Raw genomic sequence first — 13,019 nt, forward strand, 5'->3', positions numbered from 1 at the left:
TACTTAACTGTTACCAATAGGAACGCGCGATACGATTTCCTCGTCGTTCAACAAAGGATTATTTGCCCGAAGGAACCTCTCTCAATTTGAGGACACGACGACAGTATTTCTCGCACTCCATGACGAGCCATCAAAATCTAGCTTCCGCCTCGCCGTCCCGTAGTCCACGAAGCCCCAGCCGTCTAATCCAGGTCCCTCTGTACGTATTCAGAGGGACAGTCAACAGAAAGCTGTCCCTCGAAAATTATTGGAGCTTAATCTCAGAGGCGGAGAAACCAGATACCCTTAAATTTATTCCTATTGCGATGCACTCCGGCATAAACCACCTGCCAACTTAATTACGACTGGAGAAAACTCTTTCTCGGTTTGGATGTAATATTCAAGGATAATAAAAGTTCAGACAGAAAGGTTTCTCAAGGGATAACACTGACTATTACTCGCCGATTTTACCACATATAACAAAATGTTTTAAACCAACCATTACTACCGTGCTCATTCTTGCCATCAAAACCGCTCTCTAATTTTATTTCACTGAAAACGTTATCACCCAGCTATGAACGAATTTACCAGCATTTTACAGTGGTTATCAAATCCTAACGATGTATTTGATTATAATGAGGGATATCGGTACTTGAAGACTAGAATAAGTTTACTTATTTCTGGAAAGCAGGCACGATACGAATTCCACTTAATTTTTATCCAAAACCCAAGTTTCACAGATCAAGATCCATTTTGCAAAGCCCGGGATGTCAATAAAATGTTCATGCATTAAGGTAGATTTACGTGGAATACTTCGCGTGTAGTTACGATCTGTCCACTTTCCAAATTGATGTCCCTTCTTTCAAGAACATCAAGGCCTGTTAACTTTTATTATATCCATAAGCCCCATTGTCTTCCTCTCCCATCCTCGCTTGCCCAACATCCTTTCCCCTATTGGAGTTTTCAGTATTCCCTCCCTACTCGCTTCATCCATATCCTCAGTGACCTCCTTAACCCCTTCGAAACATTCCTATTGGAGCATATCACACACTCATCGACTTAACTAGAAGATTGATATGGATTTTTGAGGGCAGAGCTCATCCCAGACTACTCCACAGTCATGTGATCACTCATTCAGGGGAAAAGGACAAGTATTATTCTTTGGCCCAACTAACACTTCGAAGACTTTGGCTTGAGTGAGGCCGAAGATTTGACCTGGGACCCTTTGATAAGTAGCCTGATTTTCTACCCAGTGGGACATCACGCTACCCTATCTAGGATATATGGATTAAAATGAGTATATTACCTGTAATAAAACGGTAATACAATCATGATCGATTTTAAATTTCGGAGTTGTGTTTGGTGCTAAGTTACAATTAAATATCTAAATGAGAATCGACCAAGTCCCCGCAGGTTGTTGTGAACTAGGCTTAAGGGTCCACCTTAACCGGCAGGGGACGATCACTATAGCGGGAAAGGTCCTCGACTCACATGATACCGTCACGCGGAAAGGGAAGGATCCGGTATTGCACCCTTGAGGTAACTTCCCACACTTCCTCGACGTGATGGGGCTTTGAGAAATTACCAAAAGGGGACCAAAAGGGGGGGGGGATGTTGAGCAAGGCCTGGGAGGAGTAAGGGAAGGGGAAGGGCAAGGAACGCCTGGGGCTGGGGGGGACTGTCGCCCTGATTGGGAAAAAGCTCGCGGGAAGGGGCAAACTCTTGCCCGCCCACTCCAATCTTCGATCTTGCGGAGATGTTGTGGGGAGGGGGTACCGCGGGAAAAGGGCGACCGTCCCCATCGAGGTTTTCCCGCCGAGGAACTGCAAAGTTTGCGGGGCGAAAAGACAGAATAGGGGACCAATCAAGGGGAATAAAAATGGTATATCTCAGTTCACGGAAAACATAAAAAATATCATCCAGTCCTGTAGAAAAGCAAGCCGTAGGTACCCATGTACATACTCATGTACATGTAGACTTCCCCGGAGAGTTTTCTAGTTGAAGAGACTTACTCATAATTTTCACGATCTCATAAATTTTCTAATGGACATAAAAATACAATAAAATCGTTAATAAGAAAATTCCAACCCATTTCAATACGGACATAAGAAATTAAAAGTAATGCCGATGAGAAAATAAATAAACATGGAAGAAAACACGATGATGAAATTGAATCACACGGCAATGCCGATATTATATTTGCTTCCATTTGATCCTAGCGTTCGGGCACTAAAAAATCCTTTAAGAGAGAATTCCCAAGTTCTGACGCCAAGAGAGAATACAGCTGAGAAAGTTCCGTGGGATGAGGTGTTCACTGGCAATTAGAATGCGTCATTACCCTACCGCAAGAGGGTTTCAATTTGATTTGCTCCTGTAGCAAACGTTAATAACTTCCAAAATGGTAGATTAGGGTTTAATACACCACAATGATGCCAAACAATCATACAGCAAATGCTAATACTACAATTCTAAAACCATTTTAGTTAAGTGCACGCGAGACTTAATAGCTAATACATTTTCAAACTAAGACACACACATTTAACAAGAAAGAGGTTTTGAAGGGGATGGACCTTGAGCGAACTACTCAAATTTAAATTTTTTGAGAGTACAATAAATACCAATCACACAGAAATGTTTATTGAGCATCATAACAACCAGAAAACATGAATATTAGAGAAGAACAGGTTAAAAACTTGCAATGTGCGAATAAACGTTGCGGGTGGAGGGCGAATGGAAGTTGGAATTATAATTCATATTCGAAACTGAAAAACGAAATGAAATTCAATGATATAGAATTAAGGAATGGGCATAGGAATTAAACTAAAAAATACATGCGTGCCGTATACACTTTTATTAATCGGTATAATAGGTTTATTGAATAACATAAATAAAAAATGTTGAATCGGAACGAAGTGTGGTTGTTTTATAGCTTGTTTTATTATAAGTTAAAATTCGATGAGCGGACGCTTACAAGCAGCTACTATAAGTAAATGATCTGCAAGACCGAAGTTTTCATAATAAGGCCTACGCGGGATGGAAAAGACGGAATTTTGTCGGGGTGACATCTCAACCTTTCTCGATCTAGACCTGTTTACCAATATAGCCCTGACGAGTTACTTGGTCGGATGTTAGGAGATGAGTTTCGCCTTTCCTTCTATCCTGGCATTGCAAACTGAGGACTGACGGTGTGACACTCTGAAATTTGACACGCAGAGTTAAGGATAAGAAATACATAGAAGCTGCCATGTAAGACTTAATATACTCCTTGAATAATCCATGCTACCATTAATTTTTCGCGCAACCTCACGTCCTTTTTCATGCTCATCAAATGCTTTCACCGTGTTACGCCCTGTGTACTTTGCGATATTCTATGAAATGATACGATAGCTTATAAATAAAACATCCAAGGGAAGTTTTCTTGCCAAATTGTAGAAAAGTGGAAGAAGACTCAGAAGACCCAACTCGGCACCAAACCACCTCAAAAATAGCTTCGATTCTCGGGCAATCGCTCGATTAGACAGGAGGATGCACCAGGGCCGGCGCACACGGCTGACCTGGATTTCACGGGCGTTTGCTCCGAGGGCCATAAAGCACACCGGAAAGGTCAAGGCACGAGACATTACCGACGGACATCGGGACGCCCGCAGATACACTGAAACGGGGCGGACGAAGGCTTTCAGTGGCCAAACACTAGCACTCCAAGATGAAAAGGATGTAGAGGGGTTACCCATTGGATATTTTTTAATTCAGAAGATATATCATCATAAAAGCGCATTCCACAGTTACATTTAAAACGAAGACTCTTCACTCTCACTTGCTCCCTTTTCCCGCACTGTACTTGATGATAATCTCAGGTCCTCATTGAGTACTAGGCGAGTACGATGGAGCAACATGATGGATTTGCGTAAGTAAAACTATTGTTATGCACACTCTTCTTAATGAGGAAAGTAAGTTACAAGGCGTTTCGACGCACAGTGTTACCATAAGGCCACATAAAATCTATAAAAACGTGTATGAGTGTAAATTGTCTGGATTTACGTTTTACTTCAGACCGGCTTAAGATATATAACTTTAACTCTATCTATGGGCCCTATTTTCTTCTTCAGCTATAATATTTTTGCAGCCAGAAATTACGCTATAGAGGCTTAAAGGTCTTAGCTCCTATCAGTTTCTTTTCCAACATTGTACTTCCTACTTCAGGTGGGAATAAATACTTATCACTCATACCCTATCCATTGACCCTGTTCCCTTCTTTCGGTTTCTAGCTTACCCACTATACCCTTCAGCGTAAAAAAATCACAAAAAATCGAAAATGAGAAGGTAAAACATCACGCTACCCTATCGAAAATATATGGATTACAATGAGTAAACAAAACAAGACAAAACAGTAAAACAAAAAAGTAAATGTAACCACAAAATTGGCCGCAAGATACATAAAAGCATACCATATAGTATGAGGAATTTTACTTCGGTTTATTTCTCGACAGGTAATATTCGACAGGTCAAAACTCATGGCGGTAATGTCTCTAAATTAAAAAAAAGCATTCTATAGGAGTTTCAAATAACTATTCACTGAAAATCCGTTAGAGTGCAGTTCCCATGCATTCTCGCATTTGTCACGTCGCGGCGTCGCTTCAAGTTCAATTTACGCAAAAATGCATAAAGACAGAAATGTTGGCCATGGTTAAACTGCAAATTTTTCACACCGACTTTAATTCGAAGAAAATAACACCTACACGTTTCGTGACGCAAACTACTCAAAACTTCACAATACAAATATGATTTCACATAAAAGTTGTACTCGCGAATATCCGTGAGCAAGTAGGCGGATAATATTTTTTTACGGAACAAAATGGATACTTATAAAAGTCAAGTTCGTACTCGGAAAAGCCATACGAGAAAAGATGACAAGGAGATGAAGGAAAGGAAAAAAAACACAAGAAGAAGGGGTTAAAGGTTAGGCGCAGAGAAGGAATTCCAAATCTTTGACGGTCTCGAGAGTGGCTGTCCCATTTCAATCTTTTCCTTCCAGCTGCGCTGACCCTCACTCACTCCCATTTCATTTCCCAAACGCTGCGGCAGGACCCTTTCCACACACAAACACACGCACGCACACGAGGATGAAAAGTAGCCTCCACTTCTCCTCTTCCGGATGTAGACTCGCCCACGGAAGCTATCCTTTTGAAGTGCCCTCCTTGACGCAACGATTCGTCACCCCGAAGCAGCGTTCACAACTTAACTTAGCCTAAACCGGGAGATCACACATATATCAAACTTCAATTCCATGAAAAATGTATTGCATTTTAATCTTCTTTCGGTATTAAAACGTTGGTACCACTGTGAAGGCCATTACATGGATTTAGGCTGGTAGCCTTTATTTATTGTTGTCGTTGGCGACATATTTAAAATGTTCTGTATACCATTCTCCATTCTGAATACAAGACACATGTAACAGGCGCTCCGAATAATGTCTTTTTTTAGCTTATAAAAAACGCCTCTGGTCAGTCCACTGAAAATAGGCGTCGCGAAATCTGGAATGTTCTGGACCCAAAACCAGTTATATTTCAAGTTGAGATACATCAAAAGAAATTACTCAGTACACTATTAACAAAATGATTTAACACTCCCCCGGTGGACTGAAACGTTTCACGAGCTAAGCATTGGTTATATTTTATACGCTTCTACAGACGGTTTGTCCATTTTTTTCCATGCGTTCTCACTGTCGAGTCAGAATTCACTATCTTGAAAGCGTCATTAGTAAACATCACTTCCTGTGATTCCCGAGAAACGCTTTTTGTATCTAATTCTATTCATTTTTTAGATAATTTTGCAATTTTCACTGAATGTTTTATAGCAGTCTTGGAATATGATAATATCGTCCATATGAACTTCACTCTAACTAGCGTAACTGTGGAGTCGGAAAATTGAGAAGAGCGTCTCCAGGTTAAAATCTTAAAGCAGCGTAACTGGACCTACAATAGTCATTAGTTTAAAAAGGTATGATTAAGGCAAGGATAGTAGCAACGTCCACCGATAGTTATATAAACAATCGGATGTTACCTTAATTAGATTTCACGATATCTTCACGGCCACTGTGATGGTAGGAGATTTCACACATAGGTCTAAATGATATTAAGTCAAGTTACGCCAAATTAAGTTGCCGCGAAAGAAGCTTTAAACTTCAACGCATTCCGCCACCGCGAGTCGCCGAATCAATATCGAGGACTCTATACGCGAAAAGTTTGAAATTCCATAAAAGAGCGAGCACTTTTAGCCGACTGACTCACTGAGCGCGGAGAGAGCAATACATCACTCCCGTTCGCAAAAAAAGAATTCGCGGACAAATCTTCCGCGAGAGGCGAAACGACCTCTTAGGAGACAGCTTCGCACTTCGCATCCTGATTCTTCGACGAGGCAATCTCGGGATGGCGACGGATTCAACTGTGCCCCTCGCGCGTATGAATCAAAAAAGCAATAACATTATGGATGAATAACGCTCTTGTGATAGAGACGCTAGCATGAAATGGATGATTCAAAGCCCCTCTACTACATCTACGAAATTAGTATGACAAAAGATGCGAAATAGAAAAAATATCGTGCGTTTTCATAAAAGTTACATAAAAATGGGGATTAAGAGCTTGATAAATATAAGGAGTGCACACTTGACTTCAAAGAGCCTGAAGCCTAGCGGTGGCGAAATGCCTTAAAGTTTAAAGCTTCTTTCGCGGCAAATTAATTTGGCGTAACTTGACTTAATATCATTCAGACCTATGTGTGAAATCTCCTACCAATCACGGTGGCCGTGAAGATATCGTGAAATCTAATTAAAGGAATATCCGTTTGTTTATATAACTATCGATGGACGTTACTAATATCCTTGCCTTACTGAAGCCCCCAAGTAAAAAAAAATAATTAGCTTTTCCAAAATAAACCTATATCTCAAAAAATAAATGCGCCGATGTGAATATATTTCACGCGAGTGTCATTTATTATCTACAGTCATTCTATAATAATCTTATGGAGATAACATACGCTATTGGTCTACCAACACAATATTTTTTTTTTAAATGCGGAATTATTCAATGCGTTACTGCCTCGGCCACTGAAAATGCAGGACGAGTAGATGAACTTTCCGAGACAATTACTGCGTGATAGGAACATCTCTAAGCGCTATTGCTTTTATTGCAATTGAGCCAAATAAAAAATGTCCACATGTAATAAAATGGGAAATGTACTTTAAACAGGCAAAATCAAAACGGAGATAGCCTAAATCATTCAGCAAGGCTAACTAGGCGACATCGAAAAGAAATTCGTAAGCATTCGAAAATCATTACACGTTGTCAACAGATAAAATATTTATTCAAAGACAAGACCTATTATATCTTGAGTTCCACTGCATTGTCCAGTTCACTACGAACGAAATTCACACAAGATCGCTTCAGCAAGAATAACATGGACTTAAAAAAATATAAATCATCTCAGTAACAATATTTAGGAAAGAAACATCGATTTTAAGATCAAAATGTAATGTTTTAGTAGTATTCAAGGATTCAGGAGATGGCAACCGGGGCCGACGAGAGACTTTCTAGGAAAGCAGGCCGATTTTAACAGCAGAACTGAATGCAGATAAGCAGCCAGCAAGGAACTTGCATGGACTTATTTTTTTTAAGGCAAGAAATCTCAGCAAGTTCTCCGCATGAAAAATATCTCCCACCCACCATTTCCCTTGCTTCAATGGAGAGACCTACTTCTACGCAAAAGCCGCTTCTTTCGAGAACAGCCGAAGGAGATGAGACGAACAATGGGAAAAATAGGAGGAAAAAATTGCGCCGCCCTTTGAAGGCATAATTACAAGACTCAACAGCAGGCCACCGTTGATTCTTCCGTACCCCTTTCCATCCTTCGCCACCTTCTCCGCGCAGACAATGCCCCCCCATATGCAAAAGAACGCAAAAAGGCGCGCGAGCGGCAACGTAATGTTTATGTGGAAGCCACCCCCGCCGGCGAGCCGCACCGAAAGCTATTAACTCCCGCGAACTGTTTTCAAACGAGTTTTCCCCCTGAAATTGGTTCGAGGTTTGAAGGGCGAAAACTTCTCTCTCACCGCAGAAGAATGGAGGGAGCGCAAAGTGTCGTGATTGGAGGCAAATGGGAGGCAAGTAGCGCGACGGTTCGAAAAAGAATGGGCGAAGAAGACGAGACCGAATAGAGGTGAGGGAGCAGTGACCGAGGAACTTTAAAAGAAGTGATCCTTACACTCTACATCTGAACGTCGTCGTCTAAGTCATGAGGTACATCCCGGAAGATCAGAAATAGCATGTTAACTGTCAGATATTGATTTTTCTTCCAAACGTTTAGGCTGCTATCACTCACCAAAATAGGTTTGAGAGGGTGGTAAAATACATAGTGCAGCACTTGGCGTTTAATTGAAGAGTGCAAACCCAGGAGGAAATCGTCAAACAGCCCCAAAATAATTCCTGGAAGTGCGAGGTAGCCCAGGGAAAGGAATTGAACTCACATCCTGATTGTCTGTAATTCACACACATGACTTTTACGAGGTGAGCAATATCCTCACTTATGCAAACCAGCCTTCATACTGAGTCTTTAAATGCGTTAGAAAGGTTAATTTTGAACAAAATACGCTCATCCAGGCCAGCCTTCCTCCCCGTTTTAAATGTCCTTCTTCGGAATTGCAGAATGCCTATTATCATTTATTCTTTCATTGGACCCCATTCTCATCCTCTTCCTTCCGCGCCTATCCAAAATTCTTCATTGTACCAGGGGTAAGAGTAATGAAAAGGCTAGCGACATAAATTATTAGTAGGTAGCATGGTCTGGACAGTTCCGTAGGACAAGATCCAGCAATAAGCATCCGAGACGTGATAATGCTTAAAGATATAATAGTGATGTATGGAGAGGAAGTTCTCATGAGAGAGAATGTGACAGAGAGTATAGATAAACGAGACCGGAAGGACAAGTGAATGATGAGAAGTGTAAGTGATAGAGGTTGAAAATACGTTAAAAGGGAGGAAAAGATAAATATTGGTACGCCTAGCGATCACATTTTTGATCACAGGCTATATCACCTTTTTCAGCGACACCTCCACAACATTATTCACACTCTGTCCCATTATGATTCTTCACTTCCACGTTCCTTTTCCATCACGTTCATCTCATTGTAATTATTCTACTGCTGGGGTAGGTTTACAATGAGCAAGTAGTGAATATCTCCACCTGGCACCCATCCTCCCTTTCCAATTAACAATAATGCCTACTCCCTTCCATCACATTCATAAGTCCTACTCTCTTCCTCCTTCATCGCTTACCAAAAATACTTACCTCTAACACGACTTTGAACTTTATTCCCCCTCCTAGTAATAGCTCAATCCAAACCCTCCTAACATTCGCATCTCATCTAACCACCAAACAGTATCTCCTATAAGATGGGATGACTAAATAGGTAAGAAGAGCTGCAAGTGTGTTAAAAACTAGTTAAGGAGGAAAAACTATTGATGAAAAGACCAGGGAGACGAGACAAACGAAGGTTTGGTAGAACACTATTTACTCGCCACTGGAGGGAACAGTAGCAAAAAAGCAGCATTGGAGGAGCTATTCGTCGATCGCCATCATCCTAAGGAAGTTTGCTCCACGAGTTAACACCTCGGAGTAAGCGCAGTGCACTATCCATTTCGCTCCGCACTGTAGGTGGAACGACTAGGCTTCGGCGAGATAATGTTTTTTCCGACGCCCCTGATGTGTGTCGATAGCAGAGCGATGTGCCGTTCGCGACTTGGCTTCGGACACTCCTAGCATCCGTTTACTGAACTTGGGGGAGGTCCACAACCGTCTGAGATATAGCCGGATACCCAAAGGTGACCTACTTGCTACTCGCTGACATCGTGTCATGGGCCAAAGATGACGGCTCAATATGGTATCCATGCTCGCGAGCGATACGGACACAAGCCTCTTATATATACGAGTATTTTTTTTTGAGAGTTAAGTACCAATAAAAGGCCCATCTGATATATTAATTGAAATAAGTACTTGCGATTAGTTTCAAAGTGATAGTTAAGGCACTCAAGACTTCTTTTCCCATTATGGTAGCATTTAAAGTTTTAGCCTAAAAATTAACATATTTCCATCTCAAGTTGACACACAGTTCAACCTAAGCTATGGAAAGGAAATACTAAGTATGAATTTATAGCAGCAAAATCCTACGTCATCAAAAATTCAAATGAAACGCTGGTGGACCAAGGATGTAAAGAATTATAACAAATTTAAAAACATTATATGCTCTTAAAATCACAAACCACAGACCACAATTGAGTTAAATATACAATTAAAAAATATATTCGCGAAAAATCTGAGGTAGAGTATCAGGCCCCTTTCAGACGCAACGGCTTTTCGCCGGCCGCCGTCCACGGCGCCGCGCCGTGAAATTCAGGCAGCTTTCAGACGAGACGACTTTCCGCCGGTCGCCGTTCACGGCGCGGAGCGTCGTTAAATACAGAGAACAGTACGGCAAGCAATCGGCACGGCCATCAGCGACATTTATTCAATAGTTCTTGAGTCGTTATCATGAATAGGAGCGAATTTTAAAATATTAAATAAATTATTATTTTAATTGTTTATCTATACTGCTGATATAAATTTTATCTATGCTGCTTATATATAAAATTTAGTTTAGGGAACCTCGATACAAATATAAAATCTGTAACTAGCCAATGAGTAACTCATTTGATAGGTTATTATTATTTAATTTCTTTTTAAAATTATTTATTTAAGCATTATTTTACATAAAATTGTTTTTAGACAAAGGAAACATAAAATTTCATTACTAAAGAAAGATAATGTAATAGATCTTAACACTTTCATGTGAGCTGGGGTGTGTATCATAGTGATTTTTTCATTCAGTCCGATTTTAGAATTTTTTATTGTTTACTTCTCAAAACATTATCTATCAGAAATTCTTTCCAGTACTTTCAAATAATTAAAAAGATCAAACAGGAAGAAAAAAATACAAAGAATTTTTACAAAATACATAAAATATTGATAAAGTTGAAACCTTTCGCTGCATCCCATATCCCAAAACACTATACCACTTCTCTCACAGAATAAGTTGACTGGTTTGACGGCGTAGAATTAAGTGATGTCGGAGAATGAATTGATCCTGCTAGAGGAGAAGAAACTGCTCGCAACTGCTGTATCCTCTCCAGAATGTTCAATACTTCGATTTGGTAGTTAACTGTTTCCGCATCCTTGAGGTTATGCATGCTTGGTAGAGTTCCTTTAAAAAAGTTTAAATTACTAGGCTCCTCTATTCCTCAGGCTCAACTTTTATGTCCATGTAGGATTATAAAAAAAGGATCACCGAGTTACCTCGAGATATTTACACCACATATGCAACAAAACCTATAGAGAGTGATACCAAAAGGAGAAAGCGACCACTCGCGACGCCGAAATTAAGATCGATTTTTCGAACGTGCGGCACAGTTCGGAGCTTTCAGCTGTCCACGGGGAATACCGTGCTCGACGGACGTTGGAAAGTGAATTTTTTAGCAAGTTAATTACATATAAGATATAATTTATTTAGTGCCACCTTCAATTTACATTTCATATAACCTAATTTCTTCGTTATAATTATCGATATTTATCGTCGATACGATACAAATTGTAGGACTATTATTTGGGATCATAAGAAAAGGGTCACCGTGCTATCTCAAGATATTTACATTTAATTACATCAAACATTTTAGAGTGTCCATCAAAAGAAATCAAATACGACCATTAGAATCAACTAAAAATAAAAATCGATGTTTTTGCCGCGCGCTCAGTCCGCGGCAGCTCCCCGATCGTATGGAATGTCTAGACTCGGTGTAATTTACAATTGATATGTACATAAAGTCATATAGACTATTTTTGCGTATATCGTTAGTCTTATTATTTACTTAATAGAATACACATATTTAAGCCTTTTTTTCTCTATTTCTCCATTTAAATAAATGATTAGCTCTAGATAGGTTGATAGCTGTTGGACATATCGCACACGTAATTACATGACTTGGATTTGGTAGAAAAGCGTCAACATCCACTATAAAATCTCCCATCTCGTTCAAAAACACAATTTAAAATTTGGGAACGATGAAATATTATTCATGTCCGCATTTCTTCGCCGATCACGCTACTCTGAATTCTATAGAACTACGCGGCGGACGGCATAAGTCGTCGCGTCTGAACAGTCCAATACACCACAGTGTTTATTTCACGCCGTGGACGGCGTACGCCGGGCCGGATTGAAATGGGAGCCGTGGATACCACGGCGGCCGTCCACGGCGTCGTGTCGTCCACGGCGTGATTCGACTCGTCTGAAGACACCCATTGCTAACAATGGTTATTTAAAGGCATTGTGCCGTGCCGTGGACGGCGGCCGGCGAAAAGCCGTTGCGTCTGAATAAAGCGTCAACACCAATATGATCCATAAATGATATGAAACGTGAAAGGTCATAAAGATAACGGATTGAAGCCAACCTTACGCATAGGTAGAAATGATTACGAGGAAAAATACAACAGAGAAAATTTTCATTCTTCATCCACAGCAACAAATAAATGCCAACGACATACAAAAGAAACTTCATACCGAAAGACTCCACGATGAACAATATAAACATCGCCTCAAGAAATTGTGTGTACATACAGAAACTTCACCAATCCACTCATGTTACCTCTCGTTTTCCCGTAAATTCGTGTGAAATTTGCAGGAACTAGTTTGAAGAAAGAGAATTCAGGCGAAGTAGAAATCATTGATGTACAAAGAAAGGTATCGAAGTGATGCATTTTATATGAATAGATGAACGGTTGATAATTAAATCCTAAGGAGGCCACGGGTGATAGAAGAGATGAAACTTCCCGTAAAAAGAAATAGAGCGTGATGAATCCTGGGAACGCGAAAAGATAAAGATCTTCATCTCGGCGGTCAGGGACGAAAACGCAGTGTCCAGAAGAGGCAGGGAAGGGAAGGTTGGAGCACCACCACCCACTGG

The 13,019-nt window shown here is 40.5% G+C and overlaps 1 protein-coding gene across 1 annotated transcript in view; it reads left to right on the forward strand.

Moving 5' to 3' along the window:
• LOC124161398 (alpha-1D adrenergic receptor) overlaps window positions 1-13,019 on the forward strand; it is a 155,896-nt gene that overhangs the window by 92,365 nt on the left and 50,512 nt on the right. The window lies entirely within an intron of this gene.

Source organism: Ischnura elegans, chromosome 6, assembly GCF_921293095.1.
Source record: "Ischnura elegans chromosome 6, ioIscEleg1.1, whole genome shotgun sequence".
In the NCBI taxonomy this organism is placed as follows: domain Eukaryota; kingdom Metazoa; phylum Arthropoda; class Insecta; order Odonata; family Coenagrionidae; genus Ischnura; species Ischnura elegans.